The sequence below is a fragment of the Natrix helvetica genome, assembly GCF_964273705.1.
Source record: "Natrix helvetica genome assembly, chromosome: 1".
NCBI classification, from domain to species: Eukaryota; Metazoa; Chordata; class Lepidosauria; order Squamata; family Natricidae; genus Natrix; species Natrix helvetica.
In genome coordinates, this window is record NC_138548.1 from 42664853 (window position 1) to 42679504 (window position 14652).

The 14652-nt window shown below is 36.2% G+C and overlaps 1 long non-coding RNA gene across 2 annotated transcripts in view; it reads left to right on the top strand.

Annotated features, from left to right (window-relative positions):
• The window catches only part of LOC309383670, a 221590-nt gene extending 220494 nt beyond the window's left edge, over nt 1-1096 (top strand). For both annotated transcript variants that reach the window (XR_014173886.1, XR_014173887.1), the window contains one exon: nt 940-1096. This is a non-coding gene — a long non-coding RNA (uncharacterized lncRNA). The remainder of the gene's footprint in view (nt 1-939) is intronic.
• Nucleotides 1097-14652: the final 13556 nt, after the last annotated feature.

Sequence of the window (14652 nt, forward strand, 5' to 3'; positions counted from 1 at the left end):
TCCCTACTTTCTTAATTTAGAAACAGAAAATGTATTTTTCCTTCATTCTGGACCTGAAAACCTACACTAGTTCCCTATGTGGTGTTCATGAAGGGTTATATAGTGACTTCTCTGAAGAAACGTCCTTCTCTATCTGATTCAGAATTGTCACAATGTTCAAATATATTCTTACTACTTGATGAATTTGCATGATTGTGTTTAGGTGGGGGTGGGGGGAAGGAGAGAAACATTTGTGGGCCTAATTGAGCTGTTGAGTCTCCATTTGACCAATTCTGTATTTGACAAAACATATCTTGTTTTATATAGTCCATTTTTTTTCTGAATTTTACCAAACTGTCCTCATTTATTTTATTTTCTATGGACTTTGGGTGAACATATATATGCAGATACTTTCTGCAAATAGAAATAAGTATTGTAATGTAGAGAAAATACAATTTATGTATTTATATTTCATGTTCCTAGACCATCTCTCACCCTCAAGGAGGGACTCTGGATTGTATATGGTATAATCACTATATAAAACATTGCATACAATTAACAGTAAAATATTAAGATTAATTTGGGATTTTTTTAAAAAAAATAACAATTTATATCATCAGGTGATGTTTGCACTTGTTCAATGTGCTAATCATTAATTGTTGGTGGATAATTTTAAAGTACAAATTTCTCTACTTCTGATTGTTTTTTCTGTAAGCCGAAATGAATAATAAGTTCCCATATTTACATAAAATAAATATATAACTAAATTAAATTGTAGTTAAAAGCATGAGCAAATGCAAGACTACTCATTAGTGTATGCATTTCTAAAGCAATCTCTTCCTTGTTATGCTAGATGGCTAATTCCAATTAGTTTTTTACACTGGGAAATAAGATATCCTCTTAGTAGTGGAATCTATTTTACCATCTCTCACTTAATTTCCACTTTTTTCTGTTGTGTAGGGAGATCTGATTTTACCCACTAGAAAAAGGATATTGAGTCTCAAGATGAAGGTGAAAGATTTCTAGGATATCCTGACTGGAGGACATCAAGAATGGAGAAGACTGGACTACGGATATCAAGAAAGTGAGAGGAAGGCTTCAATAGCCTTGAAAAAATAGAGATTCTTAAGGAAAACTTTCTAGATTTAGAGACAAGCACATACTGGCAGAGAAAGAAAAAGGGAGAAACACATCCAGGTACCTTTATGAAAGCTATCCATCAAATGTCAAAGCTGATAATCAATTTTTTGTCACAATGAACTGATAAAAGTATTCAGTAATAATGTCATGGGGGGAAAATTTGTTTGGAACTCATAATGCTCAGCCTTGATATCAAGAGAATTCATAAAAGCTCAATACCCCTGTAGCCCTTGGAGGCACAATTTCTCATCCGCAAGATATGGAATAATTCCTTCTCTTTTATTTCATTTATTTATATATTTAACACTAAAAGGAGTACGAAAATGTACCCCAAAAGAAGAAGGCAGGGGAATATTAGCACTTTTTGCTGTTGTTGTTGGAAGAGTATTTTTTTAAAAAAAAGATTCCAAGTTTTTTGCAAGTGAACATTAGCCCTCATTTGGGTTGCCAATATCACAATGTTATGGTGATTTCTCTCACATCATGCAAATGGCAGCATAATGTCTACTCCTCTTGAAATGTAAAATCAAATCAGCATTCAAATGCTACAAGGCTGTGATGAGCTTGGAAATAAATATGCAGAAGCATATAACGGGGAGGGGGGAATTGAGGCAATCAAGGAGAGCCAGCGTCCTAGCTTGGACTATAAATCTTTGTCTGTTTCAATCGTAGAGCTGGCTGAATCAGTATAAAATTCGAGCTGGGATGTCATCAATTTCTGTTAACCTCTCTATTCCTCTTTGTGTTGGCAGCATGTTGATGGATTGGTTTTGTCACTTGTGCTCAACTCACAGTATGTTAACATGGAAAGGTGTAGGCAGGTTATGAAGAAGGGTTATTGCTGTCCGAGCTCTGACCTGGACTTACTATCTTCTCTAGTATCATAAAGTCTTCCTGTCTGTAGAGCTAAGACACAACAGCCTTTTCATTGGTTTGCGCTATTTTAAAAAAAAATCTAAATATATCTCTTCTTGTCTCCCTTCCTTTAACCATCCGAACCTAGAGAGTTTATTGCCCTTTCCATAAGCTTGAATGGAGGGAGGGAGGAAGGAAGGAAGATTTCATTTCAGTTACAGTAGCATTAGCAGGAAACCACTGGACAGGTCAAAAATTACAGCTAAATTGAAGTGCTATTCAGATAAAGCAACACTGACCCAGGCCACAAGGGGGACACATAAGTTAGTTCACACAATACACAAAACCCTAAAGTGGGTTGTTGCTTTTGGCTTAGTATGATTCTTTTAAGATGAGCATTATGTGTGAAGCAGGACACATTTAATTTCCCCACAAACCATGGTTAAGTAAATGCTGGTTTATCAAAGTATGAATCCAGCTCTAGTGAATTCAGATCTTGCGCAATCTAGAACGTTTAGGTTACTTTAATCAACAGTACAGAGCTGATCATTCAAAGAGCTGTATGCCATCAACTCATCAGTAAGTGTGGACAATGTTTATTTAAAACACTAGACGGCTAGTTTGGACTAATGGCTAAGGCAGCAGTCTAGAAACTGGGTCTCTGTAAGTTCTACTCTTGCCTTAGGCGTGAAAGCCAGCTAGATGACTTTGGGCCCATCACTCTCTCTCAGCACAGGCTTACCCCACAGGATTGTTGTTGTAGAGTAAATAGCAGAAGGAAGGAGTACCAACATGAGTTAATTATAGCAATAATAAAGGCATGATAAAAACAACTAAAAACATTATGCTCTCTAGTTGTGTCAGACTTTCCCATGCTGTTCTCCTTGAATGTTTCTCAAAGTTAAAAAGGAAAACTGTTTAAGATGCAGCCACTCTAACACTGATATTACACTGTACGTTTTCTAGCGAACTCTCTGTAGCATTAGCTGTTCCCACTAAACTGATATTATGGTCCTCAGAAGATAGGGGGGCATATATAATGAAGCCTCTTAGTATCAGCTTGCAATTTGGGTTGCAATGCCTTGCAGTTATGTACTATCATCAGATAGAATGTGGCCACCTCACAAAACTGATTTAGGATCGCTTGAAAAGGCAGCAAAATTCAGTTTATATTTACTTGTACGCTATTTGTACTATTCATGATAAGAATGTGTAGAATTTTCTTAGGGGCCCAAAATGGCGACTTCACCTTTTATGCCTCACAGCTGAATAGGAAAAATGGTAGAATTTTCAGTTTATTATCAGGCAGTTTACTGTGTATCTTGAGCTGGCCTTAACCCCAGGAACTATATTAATGATAGCCTGATTTGTTTAACCTTGTCCTTTAGATGGAGATGGTAATACTTAATTTATTTATTGTCCTAAATCTTCAAGAGGCTGGAGGACAGTTAATAAATAAAACTCAATTCTAATAACATGGCATGAAGGAGTTTAGATATAAAGATGTTGAGTAAGACAACCATACAAGAACCTAACATACAATAACTACAAAAACATTCTTTTGGAAAACAGCATTTTTTTTGCAACATGGCTTTTTGTATGTTTGTTGGGTAAACTCAGCTTCTTCACTAGAGACTGTACTGGTCACAGAAACAGAATGGAGAATGTTAAATCTTCAGCTAATTCACTAGCTTTGCTCTCCCCCGGACAGCAATAATTTGGCCACAGATACCCATGACTTGGTAATCTCCCAACTGGATGATTATAATGCAGGATATCTGAGGCTGTTTTTGAAGATGGCTCAGAAGCTTCAGTTGTTACAGAATTCTACTGCCAGGATTCTGACTGGCACAGGCTACTTGAATTATATTATTTTGCTAGGGTTAAAAGACACTACTCTGGCTGCTTTGCTACTTCTGATTCGAATTCAAAGCCTTCAAAATGACTTTTAATCTCCAAGTGGCTTAGAATTCAGGTCCCAGTGGTAATACTTTATATGTCATTCTCTCATTCTTAGAAATCATCCACCCAGGGCTTTCTCTCTGGCTTCTTCTCACTTAATCTACAAAAAGCTTCAATTGGTAGGCAACTAATACCGCACAAAATCCATTTTATTTTCTAAGGAATTCCCTCCAAACACACACAAATATGATGCTGTTTATGCTGCATGCTTTCCTTTATGTGCATACTTTAAAGATAAAATGGGAGCATGGTTCATCAAGGTGCAGGTAATCTTCCATTTTTTACAATCTTTAAGAACTTGACACGAACATGGCATTTTTGGAAGCAAGATTTGGGAGTCCTGATTCAAACAAAGGGAAGTTGATGACAATTCACCTACAGTATTTCAAGAGTTGGGAAGAAAAATGCAGCTGCTCTGTTGGTATTCTCCAACGAATCCAGCCTCACTGTCTCATCACTTACAGTCCAACTGGTGGAGATGTGGGAGAGTCATGTTTGAATTTATTGCAGGTTTTTTAAAGAAAAAAAATCTCTACCATTGTAACCAGCAGGAAAGCAGCTTAAGGACTTGTCTAATTTCCATTTCTGTTTCTGGGGTCACAAACGGCATAAGGCTGGGAGGCAGTGTCATCTTTTGGATCACATAGACACACATACACATACAAAACTATATAACAACACATGCATATACCCAAACCCACAATCACAATAAGCAACCATGTTTACAGACACCGTTCTATAAATTACAATTAAATCTAATGGTCTAATCTCAACTATTTTTTTTTAACAAGGTGTCCATTTTCTGTAGTGGTTTCCTTAAAGGTCTGTGTTCTCAATTAGATAATGACATACAAATGAAATGCATTTTCCAATTTCAACCTGCACAAGTGTCAGTTATCAAGTTTCCCTGCTAGTCCCACGAGGCTGCCCATAGCATTGCTGGAAAGGAGATTGCTGTACATAGTTTTCAATATTTACTCCAAGAAACTCCTATTAAAATAAAATCAGCTGTTACAGTTAATGATTATTATTTGGGATTTGCATTGTGATCATGCCCAGAGGCTCAACACAGGGTCAGTCATTGCCTTGTCTTGAAATGTAACTGTAAACTATAAAGGTCTCCAAATCTTGTTTCCATAGATTTGAAGATTTCTGAGACCAGGAGAAAGCATTAGAATAATATTTTCTAATGTTCTGCATAAAATACAGTGTAGTCGTTTATCAGGCAAGCAATGTCATCAGCCAATAAAAATGGTGAATCCTGGTATGAAATACACTTTGAAAGATACATATATTTATTTTCTTGATCAGTTCACAGAATCAATTATGGTCAGGCATTTTCCCCTTGCAATTTCATGATATTGCTATGTCTGATTAAGGCCAAATGACAAAACTTGCTAAGGGTATCTGTAATCAGATGGGGAAAGAGCATAGTTCAGGGGTAGAGCACATGTTCTGCATCCGGAAATCCCAGGTTCAATCTTGTTAATAAAGATCAGACAGTAGCTGGCAGAGGGGACCCTGTCTTAAGTTTGGAAAACTCACCATCTGCTAAGCCCAGAGAAGTGTAGACCTCCCTATGTCTGGACCATTTAACAGTCTGCTTCTTAGAGCAGATTTGCCATTTTGCAATTTTTAAAACTTTCCCCCCCCTATGAATCCTTAAGAAATTTCATCTGACTGGAGGCAGATGAAGCAGCCTGCTATTATTCTGATTTCACATGGCTATTTCAGGAAGTATCCTGAAGGAAACTCATTTTTTTAGAAACTCCAATACAATACAATAGTAGAGTTGGAAGGGTCCTTGGATGTCTTCTAGTCCAGCCCCCTGCCTAGGCAAGAAACCCTATACCGTTTCAGACAGATGGGTATCCAACATCTTCTTAAAGACTTCCAGTGTTGGGGCATTCACAACTTCTGGAGGTTCCACTGATTAATTGTTCTAACTGTCAGGAAGTTTCTCCTCAGTTCTAAGTTGCTTCTCTCCTTGATTAGTTTCCACCCATTGCTTCTTGTAACTCCAGCCCAGTTAAAACAAAAAGCAACTGCTCCAGTAACGTGTATAGTTGCCTGGATTTTTTTTTGGAACAGAAAACAATAGCTGGATTTTATACTACTATCATCTAAATATAATAATTTAGCCCAACAGGATCTGTGGTGGAATTCTTTATAATCAGAGTAATGAGGCTTTCCAGTTTCAGTGGATGCTGGAGATCTGCATAAAAAAAAAACATTATTCCCTTCCTGAAAAAAAAAAGACCCAAACAAACCATTCTATTTCTCTTGACAGAACTTGCTGAGAAGGCAATCATTCTATAAATATTTCAATATATAATGTTTGATGTGTGATATGTGTATGAGAGGTTCAACTGACTTTTCCTTTAGATTAGACCTTTTCACTGTGTAAAGTGGCAAGAAAGGAGCCCCTATGGGTCATAATGTATATACTGAACTGTATATACAATGCACACCAGTACAGACAAACAGACACAGACACAGACACACGTATTTCCCAGTATTGGGAATTCTCTTTTTAATCAGAACAATAAGAGCTGATTTATTTGCATGCAATTATTTTTATTTCATGTAATCAGTTTGTGTTAGTCAGAAAAAGTGCTGCAGATTCCTATTTGCCAACATAGAGTAACACAGCTGCCCAGCTACCATGTCTGCAGCAAGAAGCAGAGTTCAGCGGTGGGATTCACTTACCTTCCCTACTGGTTCGTAAATGTGAGCATGCACGCATGCATTCTCGCTTTGCTCTAATGCAGCAACTTCTGTGCATGCACACCACCTTCTGCACATGTACATAAGGTCATGCATTAGGTTGGGGTGTGTGGGTGGAGCCTCCTGCAGCAGCCGCTACTGGTTTGCCCTGAACCGGAGATAACCAGATGAATACCATCTCTGACTGAGTCCCAAGGGTATTTTTTCCCAAAACGCAACTGGAGTTTCTTGAAGTTTTCTTTGAAAATGTTTCACTTCTTATCCAAGAAGCTTTTTCAGTTCTAACTAAATAGTGGAAAATGAAAGGATTTATATTCTTTGCAGTCATCTAGTCGTTAGCATTCTGAGGGCTGGTTGTTAGCTTCCTGAGAGTCATTGAGGCCATTTGGGGATTTAACTATATCCTCAGAGTCTTCTGAATCAGAGTGTAAATGTGTATGGAACCTTCTTGGGACTGCTGCAAGGACTACATTGTAAATAGGAGATAGGTAGTGTCAACCTGGATGATTGAGAATCTCCATAGACAAGAAGCACTGAGAGTATTTTGAGACCCATCTCCTGGATCTTCACTAATAGAACATGTCAAAGAGCCATCAAATGCAGTGAAACTAGTTTACCACATGTCAAAATTAATGGAGTGATATGCATTACTGTCTATAAAATTCCACAACATATTATTAATTCATTAAATCAAGAGAGGCATATTAGCATAAAATTATTAAATATATAGTCCGCTGATGCCCTCAAATGTTCTGTTACATTATAGAGAGTGGCCCATGAAGACCTTCATTCTCAAAAGTTTGTTTCACATTTTTCACTAAGAAGATACATATGCTAAACCTCTGAAATATATAACTCCTTCCCAAAAAGTGGTGCCTTCCTCAAAATACTAAAATTGGGGCAGAATATTTTTCACCCTGATCCTTTTTGTTGACATCAACACCTGCACAGGTCCCCAAGTCCAGACTCCACCACCACCGCGCTCCCTCCCAAAATATTGCTAATCCCAGCATTTCTTGTAGCTGGTCTTGGTGTTGTTTTTTTAAACATCCTTGTAAAGTTATGACTGGATTGGAAGAGAGATGAGAGCTATGCAAAGATTAAATTTCTTTCTTTTTGCTTTGATTCAGGATTCCCTTTTCCAGCATATGTGGTGTTTTTCTTTCATCAGTTACCAATGGCAAAGATTATTCTTCTGTTTTCACGTGCATCTATATTTTAGCAGACAAAATAGATCACATTATAAGTCTGACTATAAAATTTCATCCTTACCCAGACAAGTGACATACTGACATTTAAAATGCATTGATTTATTTTATTGGCAATTTTAATAAGTTACAGGGATATATATTTAGTTGGTTTTGCCAATTTGGTTACTATGCTTTGATTAATTTTTATTTAGTTGTTATGTTTGTACAAATTTTGTAAATTTATTGTGAATATTTGTTTTACTGATTGTCTTTGACATTCTGAATTTTTAATTAGTTTTGCATTGGTATTTTGTTATATGCCTTGATGGAAAGTGCACCGTGAATAATGGTGATGACGGCAAAAACAACAATATTAATTATTAGCAGCAGTGAAGCTTCTGAAATTTAAACTATTGGAAAATTTTAGGTATTTGACAATGAAGAAAGAAAGGAGCCACCAGAAGAAACAGAGGGGGAAATGGAGAGAAATAAGCAAGAAGAAGATAACAAGGAGGAGATGTTACTAAAACTAATAGTGATTAAGGAATTAAAAAAGGAGGAAAATAATGTAAAAGACCTAAAAAGGGAATGGGAGAAACAGGAAGAGAATGGGGAAAAGGGATAGGATGTGGAATAGATAGTTCTGGAGTTAGACAGTGGGAAAGGGTAGAGATGGGAGAAAAAGTTAGATTGCATAATCAAATAGAGGGAATAAAAGAATTAATGGACAAATATGGGAGGAAAACTAAAAGGAAAATAAGATTAACGGTTCGGAGGTGGATAAGAAATGATGGATAAGGGAAAATAGAGTAAATAGAGTAAAATAATATCTTTAGGAATAGATAGTTCTGGAGTTAGACAGTGGGAAAGGGTAGAGATGGGAGAAAAAGTTAGATTGCATAATCAAATAGAGGGAATAAAAGAATTAATGGACAAATATGGGAGGAAAACTAAAAGGAAAATAAGATTAACGGTTCGGAGGTGGATAAGAAATGATGGATAAGGGAAAATAGAGTAAAATAATATCTTTAGGAATAAATTTCAATAATGTGCATTGGACATTCTTTTAGTAGTGTGATAGATTTAGTATGGTATCTTAATATAAATAGATATGAAGAATTGGAAAATTAGATTTTGAATGATTGCACTACTAAATATGTATAAAATATGAATAGGAGTAAAATGTTAGAATTAAACAATGGGCATATATATATATATAAATAATCTAAACATGTGTATTAACAGTAGAATTATATGGATTGAAGAATTGGAAAAACATGAGTAGAAGTATTTTAAATGTATAAATGATTGTTATTGATCTTAAAATTGTATATGGAGATATTGAATAAAAGAAAAATGAAGGATGAAATTCTGATTTAATTAAGGAAATATGAATAACAAAATAGGTGAAAAGCATGTATTTGAATATTATAGCAATATGAGGGGGAGGAAAAGTTAAAATAGTGATAGAAAATAGAGGGGAATTATAGTAATTGCATACTAATATGTTAAGATATATAAAAGGATGGAAAGAAGGTTCAGAAATGAAGGGCAATAACAAAAGGCAAGTATAAATAATATGAAATAATGGAAATGAAATGTCATAGTTAGGAGTAATATGATTATACTTATGTTTACTGAAATGTATGATACCCAGATACCACACCATTCACGCAGTGATATGTATAAAGAATATAAAAAATAAAAAAAATTGATTGAAAAAAAGAGAGAAAACTTTATCAATCCCAGAAGATTACTAAATTACTAAATTAAGTACTGCACTAAATTTATTTTGATGCATGAGTATTAGGGCTTTTAAATAAAACAAAAGTAATTTTTATTTACAGGGAGCTTACATAACAACAGAAAGGTTTTCAGATGGCCTCCTATTAACTGACTAATATGAAACCTGCTCGGTTTAACAGGTTATTAAAAAAATTTTTTTTCTAAGGCCCTCAAAGTGTCACGTGATGCCAAATTTTCACACTAATTCCAAAATACAGTTTGCATGTAAACATAATTTTAAGGGAGAATTAATACTATTTACGAGGCACTGATCATGATTATAAAACTAGCATTATTCTAAATGGAATTGGATTGTTGTTTTTAGGAGGTGTTTGCTACCCAAGACAGAAGAACAGGCTAGCTTATACAAATGTCATAGATGTCTCCGAAACTCTCCCCTCCCTCTCACCAAAAGATATTTCTTGGATAGTTTTTTTTCCCCCTCAAGGACCAGGGTCAGGAAGAATCCACCCCAAGGGTAGTTGGAGGGAAGAAAAATAACAAGGCATCATAGTATCTGGGGACTACTGCATTGTTCACAGCCTTTCTCTGTAATCATAAGTGCATTGCTTGGCTGCCTTGGTAATTTACATAATACCATCCTGACAGGTTCAGTTCAGTTATCCATCACCACTGGGATGGTGTTTTCTGGTCTTTTCCTTTATTTTTCTTTCAGACCCCCTGCTTCTCTCTCTTTCTCGCTCCCTCTCCTCTCTTTTTCTTTCCTGACTCTTCCTATCTACAACCCCAGTTGTCTCATATTTGGTCAAGGAACAATGACAATAGTAAAAATAGATTGATTTCACATCATTTCAGTCCCTCCTGTTCAACCAACAGAATAAGATTGCTGATAATAAGCAAATAAAATGTACACATATACCCTATGCCCAGAGAAAAATTATATAGATAATTATATAGATAATTTTTCTCTGGGCATAGGGTATATGTGTATATTTCATTTGTCCTCCAAATTCTGTTTGCTTTCAACAAAGGAACTGTATCTTTTATTTAATTTTTTCAGTGGGGTTAATTATAATAAACTTGAAATTTTATGTTGAGATTCACTCCTAGGCGAGTCTAAACAATGGAAAATATTTAGGTGTGCTTTGAAACCTTTGTCAGGGCAATGCTAAGTACCCTTATCTAGAAGAATTCATTACATGGTTTTTTTTCTGTGTAGGAAAAAGCAAGTGTGTCTGAGAGTCAGAAGCTTGATACAAAAAGAATAGATTTTAATTCCATGTAGAATCTTGCCTATCACCAAATGAGTTTATGTGTGCCCATTCTGTGGTCTCGGTAATTATCAAGGTTGCCATGTGGGGTTTATTTTATTTATTTGTATCTTGCCTTTGGTTTTTTGTTTTTGTTTTTTACAAATAACTCAAAACAATGAACATATCCAACACGCCTTCCTGTGTTTTCTCCACAACAACAACTCTGTAAACTGGGTTGGGCTGAGAGCAACTGGCCCCAAGTTCACCCAGCAGGCTTTTATACAATTCATTTTAAACTTTTCAATGGGCAGCTTAATATCTTATTTTTCAGGATACATATCATGATCTTTACTATTTTGCTCTAAACATGGGTCTAATTTAGATTGGAAGCACAACACAACAAATAAGGAAAGCATGAATCCTTTTCAAGAAGCTATTCAGGTTTTCTTTAAACCCTATGCACAGGTTGTCGAGTTCTCCCACATGCTTTCATTTCACTGAGACTCAGGATACCATTCATTGAATATCTGAATATGCTGTCAGGACACTTCCAAAATTTCTGATTCTTCTTTCCAGTCTTCCAATAAATTACTGTGAATAAGGAACAAAGCAAATCGTTTATTCACTGCCTTGAATGTCTATAGAGTCTGCAGTAATAGAAAGCACCTTATCTCTATCACATACAAAAAGGAAATAAAATAAATTATGTGTGTCTCATCTAGCCCCATACCTCCTGTAGATGCATTTGTCTGGTCACATAAAGAAGAAGAAGAAGAAAAACAGAAGAAAAGAACAGTAGTTCCTATGAAGGAGACTGCAAAAACCTCAAACCTCCTTTCCCTGGAGCCAGGATGTGTGGTGAGGCAGATGTTCCTGAAAAGTTTCAGTAGACCTTCCACAAAAGCTGTAACATTTCCAAGAAAGTACCAGTTTTACTGCTGTTTCAAATATATCATAGCCAAGCTAGAAATAAATCAATTCTTCTGACAAACAATGGCAATGGTGCACCTTCACACAAGTGTGAAACTAATTTCTCAAGTGCTACAAGGAGCACAGGGGAATTTCCCCTAACTATAGCTACTAGAGATAATTCTGACCACAAAGACATGGTCAGTTTCAAACTAGGATGGCATGTTCCCCCTTTTCTCTGACTTCACAGGTATCCATCTGAATGATCTGAAGTGGAGTTCTATTTTTGCTTCCATGAACATGCATCTACCTCTCTGCTTTGTTTAATCCCTGTATTTCAGGAAGAATTATACTTACCTTCAAACAATGACACCTACAGTTCCTCATCTGAAACATAAGCACTGAATAGAATAAAGATCATGGATATGTATGTGGCTTCTTTTACTCCTCATACCCCTGCATGCGTTCAGATGGACATGCAGCTTCTGAACAAGGCTTCTGTTTAATGGAAAAGTCTGTAATATCCAATGGAAGTTGAATTATGCTTAGTTTTAAGGGTGTCTTTGTAAACCACCCCACATCCTTTAGCACAATGGAAAAGAGGACATTATTTTTATAAAAGGGTTGATAACTAGTTAGATGTCTGTCTACTTCAGAATTGTTGGTTGCACTGTGTCTCCAGAGGTTTAAATGTAGGTCTTTCCCAGTTCTTCTCAGACACACTGAAGATCTTTTGTATGCAAAGGATTTGCTCTGCCATTCAGCTACAGCCCCCCTATGGCCTTATTTTCTTACACAGAGATATGCATTCCTTTTTCTAGGCATCCTTTCTCAAATCTCAATAGTTAAAAGGTTTGGAGATGCTTGCCAGAGTTTTATTTTTTTTTAAAAAAACACCCTTAATTCTTGCTTGACAGCTAGGAATATGTGGAAAAGTATACATTTCAAAGATGTCAGGAAGAAAAACCTCAACTTCTGTCTTTTAAACACTCAAAAACTACTTATAGTTTCGATATAGAATGCACTGTGTGCATGTGTTTTTAAATTTTTAATAAGTATGTGAAGTCCCAGAAAATCCATCTGGAATTTATGCCCATGGAGTCACTCTCATCAAACAACTAATATTGTGTTGCTGTCAGTTAGCATTTCTACCTATTACTGCATGATTAAAAGGCAGAGAGAGTGAATTTCCCGATTTTTTTAAAAGTGAGATTTTGTTACTGCATTATTTTGTTTGCACAGTATCTGCATTTGTCTAAGCTTCTGAGGTTAACAAACAGGAAGGGCAGAATGATTGGATGCCTATATATGAAAAGGGGAACAAATAAGGAAGGGGAAGATGTCCAGTTCCTTTCTCTTATTATGAAATAACTTGATTAGTCTTGGGTTTATGCACAAATTGAATTAAAGAACAAATATCTACAGTTCATTTTGTATTTTGGATGGACACTTCACTAACTTTCCTTTCCGATAAAGAAAGCTATTAGCTCTTGTCAGGGCTGATGGTGATGGTTCAGACAATGTGGGTGTAGAAGAAAATAAAGGAGATCATTTTTATTGAAACAAGAATGAAATGATAGTGTCAGAGGCTGAGGCTGAGAGATAAAATATTACATCTAATAAACATGCTACATATGGGATTAGACAAGGGCCACAGAACAATGGGAGCTATAAGAAAACAATGACATTAATATTGAAGAAATAATGACTAAAGTACCCACTATGATAGAAGTCTGAATTTTAATGAGAAGAATGCAAAACAGAGAAAAATCAGATGTGATGCTAAGATGACATATCTGTGCATATTGGATTTGAACATTAAAACTTTGAATGGGTAGAGTAGCCCAATAGAAATGAATAGCATTGTTTAGATAAGCAAATTCTTAAGTAAACTGCATTAATGACAGTATTTACAAGAAGGTATATAATTAGATATTGGTAAGAGATTAGGTGCCTTTGTGATATTTCATGAGATCCTGGGGATTAAATCAAAATCAGGATGAGATTGGATGACTGCTTATACAATGCTCAAAAAGAGGAAATATATTTTCCTCCCCCTCCCCCTCCTCCCCCTCCTCCAGACAAAAAATGTCATTTGTATGAAATGTATGTTTCTAGGTAATCCTATTAATTGCAATCCAGTTATAGATCCTCAGCTATAGAGTCATAGATGGACCATCCTTGTTTTAATGTATCAATGTGTTTGTGCTCAATAAATGTCAAGAGGTATGCCTAGGTTGACATATACCTTGATTGGTGTTGGACTAGGTTTTCACCTGTCTTGGTTGAAGGAGAGAGCCAGGAGTCAGGCAATACTTGTTGCACTGACCATGCCTGACATGGTTGAGAATTTTTCAGACTTTAGGGCAGTGTTGAGCAGGATTTTGCTGCAGATATCCCTCCTTCCGTGGACTTTGGGTGAAGGACCCAAATGATTTTTGTAGCTGATCAATGATGTTGATAGACTCCAATTTCATGTTGATGATGTAGGTCCTCTGTCCATTGTGATGTTATATGACCCTGGCAGCTTTCCATATGAGAGGATGCTGGCATTTTGGAGGTGTTGGTATTGGCATTGACTGGGCAAAGGAGGAGGTAACAGTAGAGTGGCATGCTATTGTGGATTCTTTCTCTACATGGAGGCCATTTTGCCTTCTCTGCTGGGAGTTCTGGGGAGGAAGAAATTGATTTGCATAATCCATTTTATCATGGAACTCATCTATTGGCTAAGTTGTCTCTGGGGGTTCCTGCTGAAGCCTGATTCTCCCCTTTGTGTGACTGACAAAAGAGGGAATTGGTGGGACTGAAGGTGAATGTAAAGGCACCCCTTGATCAGTTTGTAAGAGCAGCAGAGGAAGGTGCTTCTGTGAGTGAGAATATTATGAGTGTGT